This window comes from Chrysochloris asiatica, unplaced genomic scaffold (genome assembly GCF_000296735.1).
Source record: "Chrysochloris asiatica unplaced genomic scaffold, ChrAsi1.0 scaffold00684, whole genome shotgun sequence".
NCBI lineage: Eukaryota > Metazoa > Chordata > Mammalia > Afrosoricida > Chrysochloridae > Chrysochloris > Chrysochloris asiatica.
The window spans coordinates 82,513-89,388 of record NW_006409202.1 but is presented as its reverse complement, the minus strand read 5'-3'; positions in this window follow the sequence as shown (position 1 = coordinate 89,388).

The following is a 6,876-nucleotide window of genomic DNA, read 5'->3' as shown; positions in this document are numbered from 1 at the left end:
CTGCCAAGGAGGTAGCTCTCTTTATATGAACATATTGGACTTGTCTGCCATGTAGCTAGCTCTCAGTATGTGGACATGTTGGAATCAACTGCCATGTAGCTAGTACTTTGTATATGGACATGTTGGACTGATCTGCCATGTAGCTCACTCTCTGTATATGGACATTTTGGACTCGTCTGACATGCAGCTAGCTCTCTGTGCATGGATATTTTGGACTGATCTGCCATGTATCTATCTCTCAGTATATGGACACGTTGGGCACATCTGCCATGTACCTAGAAATCTGTATATGGAAATGTTGCACTACCCTGCCCTGTAGCTAGCTCTCTGGATGTGGACATTTTGGACTCGTCTGCCATGTACCTAGCTCTCTGTACATGGATATGTAGGACTGATCTGCCAAGTAGGTAGCTCTCTGTATATGAACATATTGGACTTGTCTACCATGTAGCTAGCTGTAGGTATATGGAAACGTTGTACACATCTGCCTTCTAGCTGGAACTCTGAATATGGACATGTTGGAGAACTCTGCCATGTAGCTAACTCTCTGTATATGGACATTTTCGACTCCTCTGCCATGTAGTTAGCTCTCTGTACGTGGATAGGTTGGACCAATCTGCAAATAGGTAGCTCTCTATATTTGAACATATTGGACTTGTCTGCCAAGTAGGTAGATCTCAGTATATGAACACCTTTGCCACATCTGCCATAAAGCTAGAACTCAGTATATGGAAAATTTGGAATCGTCTGCCATGCAGTTAGCTCTCTATACATGGATATGTTGGACTGATCTGAAAATAAGTACCTCCCTGTATATGAACATATAGAAATTGTCTGCCATATAGGTAGCTCTCAATATATGAACACATTTGCCACATCTGCCATGTAGCTAAAACTCAGTATATGGAAATTTTGCACTACCCTGCCATGCAGCTAGCTCTCAGTATATGGACACATTGGACACATCTGCCATGTAGATAAAACTCTGTATATTGAAGTGTTGCACTACTCTGCCATGTAGCTAGCTCTCTGTATGTAGACAAGTTGCACTCATCTGCCTTGTAGCTAGATCCCTGTGCATGGAAATATTGCACTACCCTGCCATGAAGCTAGCTCTCTGTATAAGAACATATTGGACTTGTATGCCATGTAGCTAGCTCTCAGTATATGGACACATTGGACCCATCTGCCATGTAGCTGGAACTCTATATATGGAAATGTTGTACTACCCTGGCATGTAGTTAGCTCTCTCTCTATATGCAAGTTGTAGTCATCTGCCTTGAAGTTAGAACTCTGCATATGGAATTGTTGCATTACCATGGCATGGAGCTATATCTCTGTATATGGACATTTTGGACTTGTCTGTCATGTAGCTATGTCTTTGTACATAGATATGTAGGACTGATCTGCCAAGTAGGTAACTCTCTTTATATGAACATATTGGACTTGTCTGCCATATAGCTAGCTCTCAGTATATGGACATGTTTAACACATCTGACATGTAGATAGAACACTGTATATGGAAGTGTTGCACTACCCTGCCATGTAGTTAGGTTTCTGTATATAGACAAGTTGGACTAATCTGCCTTGTAGCTAGAACTCTGCATATGGAAATGATGCACTACCCTGCATGTAGCTAGCTCTCTGTATATGGACATTTTGGACTCGTCTGCTATGTAGGTAGCTCTCTGTACATGGATATGTTGGACTGATTTGCCAAGTAGGTAGCTCTCTGTATATGAACATATTGGACTTGTATGCCATGCAGCTAGCTCTCAGTATATGGACATGTTGGAAACATGTGCCCTGTTGCAAGGACACTGTATATGGACATTTTGAACAACTCGGCCATGTAGCTAGCTCTCAGTGTATGGATATGTTGGACATATCTGCCATGAACCTAGAACTCTGTATATGGGAATGTTGCACTAGTCTGCCATGTAGCTACCTCTCTGCATATAGACAATTTGGACTCATGTGCTTTGTACCTAGAACACTGTATATGGAAATGTTGCATTACCCTGCCATGTAGCTTGCTATCTGTATATAGACATTTTGAACTCATCTGCAATGTAGCTAGCTCTGTATACATGGATATGTTGGACTGATCTGCCAAGTAGGTAGCTCTCTGTATATGAACATATTGGACTTGTCTTCTACATAGCTAGCTCTCAGTATATGGACAAGTTGGACACATCTGACATGTAGATAGAACATTGTGTATGGAAGTGTTGCACTACCCTGTCATGTAGCTAGCACTCTGTATATAGACAAGTTGGACTCATCTGCCTTGTAGCTAGAACTCAGTATATGGAAATGTTTCACTATCCTGCCATGTAGCTAGCTCTCTGTATATGGACATTTTGACTTGTCTTCCATGTAGCTCGCTCTCTGTATATGGACAATTTGAACTCGTCTGCCATATAGCTAGCTCTCTGTAGGTGGATATCTTGGACTGATCTGCCATGTAGGTAGCTCTCTGTGTAAGAACATATTGGACTTGTATGCCATGTAGTTAGCTCTCAGTATATGGACACGTTAGATACATCTGCCATGTAGCTGGAACTCTATATATGGAAAAGTTGTATTACCCTGGCATGTAGTTAGCTTTATATTTATATACAAGTTGTAGTCATCTGCCTTGAAGCTAGAACTCTGCATATGGAATTGTTGCATTACCATGGCATGGAGCTATTATCTCTGTATATGGACATTTTGGACTTGTCTGTCATGTAGCTAGGTCTCTGTACATGAATATGTTGGATTGACCTGCTACGTAGGTAGCTCTCTGTATATGAACATATTGGACTTTTTTGCCATGTAGTTAGCTCTCAATATATGGACATGCTGGAATCCTCTGCGATGTAGCTAGTACTCTGTATATGGACATGTTGTATTACTCTGCCATGTAGGTAGCTCTCAGTATATGGAAACGTTGGACACATCTGCCATGTAGCTGGAACTCTGTATATGGAAATGTTGCACTACCCTGACATTTAGTTAGCTTTATATTTATATACAAGTTGTAGTCATCTGCCTTGAAGCTAGAAGTCTGTATATGGAATTGTTGCATTACCATGCCATGTAGCTATATCTCTGTATATGGACATTTTGGACTCGTCTGTCATGTAACTAGGTCTCTGTACATGCATATGTTGGATTGATCTGCCAAGTAGGTAGCTCTCTGTATATGAACATATTGGACTTGTATGCCATGTAGTTAGGTCTCAATATATGGACATGCTGGACTCCTCTGCGATGTAGCTAGTACTCTGTATATGGACATGTTGTACTTCTCTGCCATGTAGGTAGATCTCAGTATATGGACACGTTGGACACATCTGCCATGTAGCTGGAACTCTGTATATAGAAATGTTGCACTACCCTGCCATGTAGTTAGGTTTCTGTATATAGACAAGTTGGAGTCATCTGCCTTGTAGCTAGAACTCTGTATATGGAAATGATGCACTACCCTGCATGTAGCTAGCTCTCTGTATATGGACATTTTAGACTCGTCTGCCATGTAGGTAGCTTTCTGTACATGGATATGTTGGACTGAATTGCCAAGTAGGTTGTTTTCTGTATATGAAAATATTGGACTTGTCTTCCATGTAGCTAGCTCTCAGTATATGGACATGTTGGACACATCTACCATGTTGCCAGTACACTGTATATGGACATTTTGGACAACTCTGCCATGTAGCTAGCTCTCAGTATATGGATATGTTGGACACATCTGCCATGAACCTAGAACTCTGTATATGGGAATGTTGCACTATTCTGCCATGATCCTAGCTCTCTGTATATAGACAATTTGGACTCATCTGCTTTTTACCTAGAACTCTGTATATGGAAATGTTGAACTAGCCTACCATGTAGCTTGCTCTCTGTATATGGACATTTTGAACTCGTCTGCAATGTAGCTAGCTCTGTATACATGGATATGTTGGATTGATCTGCCAAGTAGGTAGCTTTCTGTACATGAACATATTTGACTTGTCTTCTATATAGCTAGCTCTCAGTATATGGACACGTTGGACACATCTGCCATGTAGATAGAACTCTGTATATGGAAGTGTTGCTCTACTCTGCCATGTAGCTTCCTCTCTGTATATAGACAAATTGGACTCATCTGCCTTGTAGCTAGAACTCAGCATATGGAAATGTTGAACTACCCTGCCATGTAGTTAGCTCTCTGTATATGGACATTTTGGAATCATCTGCCATGTAGCTAGCTCTCTATACATGGATATGTTGGACTGATCTGAAAATAGGTAGCTCTCTGTATATGAACATATTGGATTTGTCTGCCATGTAGGTAGCTCTCAATATATGAACACATTTACCACATCTGCCATGTAGCTAGAATTATTATATGGAAATTTTGCATTACCCTGCCCTGTAGCTAGCTCTCAGTATATAGACAAGTTGGACTCATCTGCCTTATAGCTAGAAGCCTGTATATGGGAATGTTGCACTACTCTGTCATGTATCTGGCTGTCTGTATATGGACATTTTGGAATCGTCTGCCATATAGCTAGCTCTCTGTACATGGATATCTTGGACTGATCTGCCAAGTAGGTAGCTCTCTGTATAAGAACATATTGGACTTGTATGTCATTTAGCTAGCTCTCGGTATATGGACACATTGGACACATCTGCCATGTAGCTGGAACTCTATGTATGGAAATGTTGTACTACCCTGGCATGTAGTTAGCTCTCTCTATATATACAAGTTGTAGTCATCTGCCTTGAAGCTAGAACTCTGTATATGGAAATGTTGCATTACCATTCCATGTAGCTATATCTCTGTATATGGATATTTTGGACTCGTCTGTCATGTAGCTAGGTCTCTGTACATGGTTATGTTGGACTGATCTGCCAAGTAGGTAACTCTCTTTATATGAACATATTGGACTTGTCTGCCATATAGCTAGCTCTCAGTATATGGACACATTTGACACATCTGTCATGTAGATTGAAATCTGTTTATGGAAATGTTGCACTACTCTGCCATGTAGTCTTGTAGCTAGAACACTATATATGGAAATGTTGCACTACTCTGGCATGTAGTTACCTCTCTTTATATGGACATTTTGGCCTCATCTGCCATATAGATAGCTCTCTCTACGTGGATATCTTGGATTGAACTGCCAAGTAGGTAGCTCTCTGTATATGAACATATTGGAATTGTATGCCATGTAGTTAGCTCTCAATATATGGACATGCTGGACTCTTCTGCAATGTAGCTAGTTCTCTGTATATGGACATGTTGTACTACTCTGCCATGTAGGTAGCTCTCAGTATATGGAAACGTTGGACACATTTGCCATGTAGCTGGAACACTGTTTATGGAAATGTTGCACTACCCTGCCATGTAGTTAGATTTCTGTATATAGACAAGTTGGACTCATCTGCCTTGTAGCTAGAACTCTGTATATGGAAATGATGCACTACCCTGCATGTAGCTAGCTCTCTGTATATGGACATTTTGGACTCGTCTGCCATGTAGCTAGCTCTCAGTATATGGACATGTTGGACTCTTCTGCCATGTAGCTAGTACCCTGTATATGGACATGTTTGACTCATCAGACATGTAGCCAGCACTCTGTATAAACATGTTGGATTCATCTGCCTTGTACCTAGTCCTCTATACATACACATGTTGGACTCATTTGCCATGCAGCCAACTCTCAGTATATGGGCATGTAGGACTCATCTCCCATGTAGCTCAAACTCTTTACATGGAAATGTTGCACTACTCTTCTATGTAGCTAGCTTTCTCTATATGAACAATTTTGACTCGTCTGCCATGTAGCTATCTCTCTGTCCATGGATATGTTGGCCTGATCTGCCATGTAGGTAGCTCTGTGCATATGAACTTATTGGACTTGTCTGACATGGAGCTATCTCTCTGTATATGGACATGTTGGACTCATCAGCCATGTAGCCAACTCTTTCTTTATGAACATATTGGACTCATCTGCCTTGTAGCTGGTCTCATCTGCCATGTAGCTAACTCTCAGTATATGGACATGGTGAACTCATCTGCCATGTAGCTCGTACTCTGTATATGAACATGTTGGTCTACTCTGCCATGTAGCTAACTCTCATTATATGGACACCTTGAACTCATCTGCCATGTAGCTAGAACTCTGTATATGGAAATGTTGCACTACTCTGCTTTATAGCTAGCTCTCTGTATATGGACATTTTGGACTCATCTGCCATGTAGCTAGCTCTCTGTGCATGGATATGATGGACTCATCTGCCTTGTAGGTAGCTCTCTGTATATGAACATATAGGAATTGTCTGCCATGCAACTAGCTCTCTGTATATGCACATGTTGGCCTCATCAGCCATATGGCCAGCTCTCTGTGTATGAACATGTTGGACTCATCTGCCTTGTAGCTAGTCCTCTATATATACACTTGTTGGACTCACCTGCCATGTAGCTAACTGTCAGTATACAGACATCTTGGACTCATCTGCCATGTACCTAGTACTCTGTATATGGACATGTTGGAGTACTCTGCCAAGTAGCTAGATCTCAGTATATGGTCACGTTAGACTCATCTCCAGGTAGCTAGAGCTCTGAATATGGAAATGTGGCACTACTGTGCCATGCAGTTAGCTCTCTATATAAGGACATTTTCGACTCGTCTGCCATGTAGCTAGCTCTCTGTGCTTGGATAAGTTGCACTGATCTTCCATGTAGGTAGCTCTCTGTATATGAAAATATTGGACTTCTCTGCCATGTAGGTAGCTCTCTGTATATGGACATGTTGGACTCATCAGCCATGTAGCCAACTCTATTTGTATGAACATGGTGGACTCATCTGCATTGTAGCTAGACCTCTATATATATACATGTTG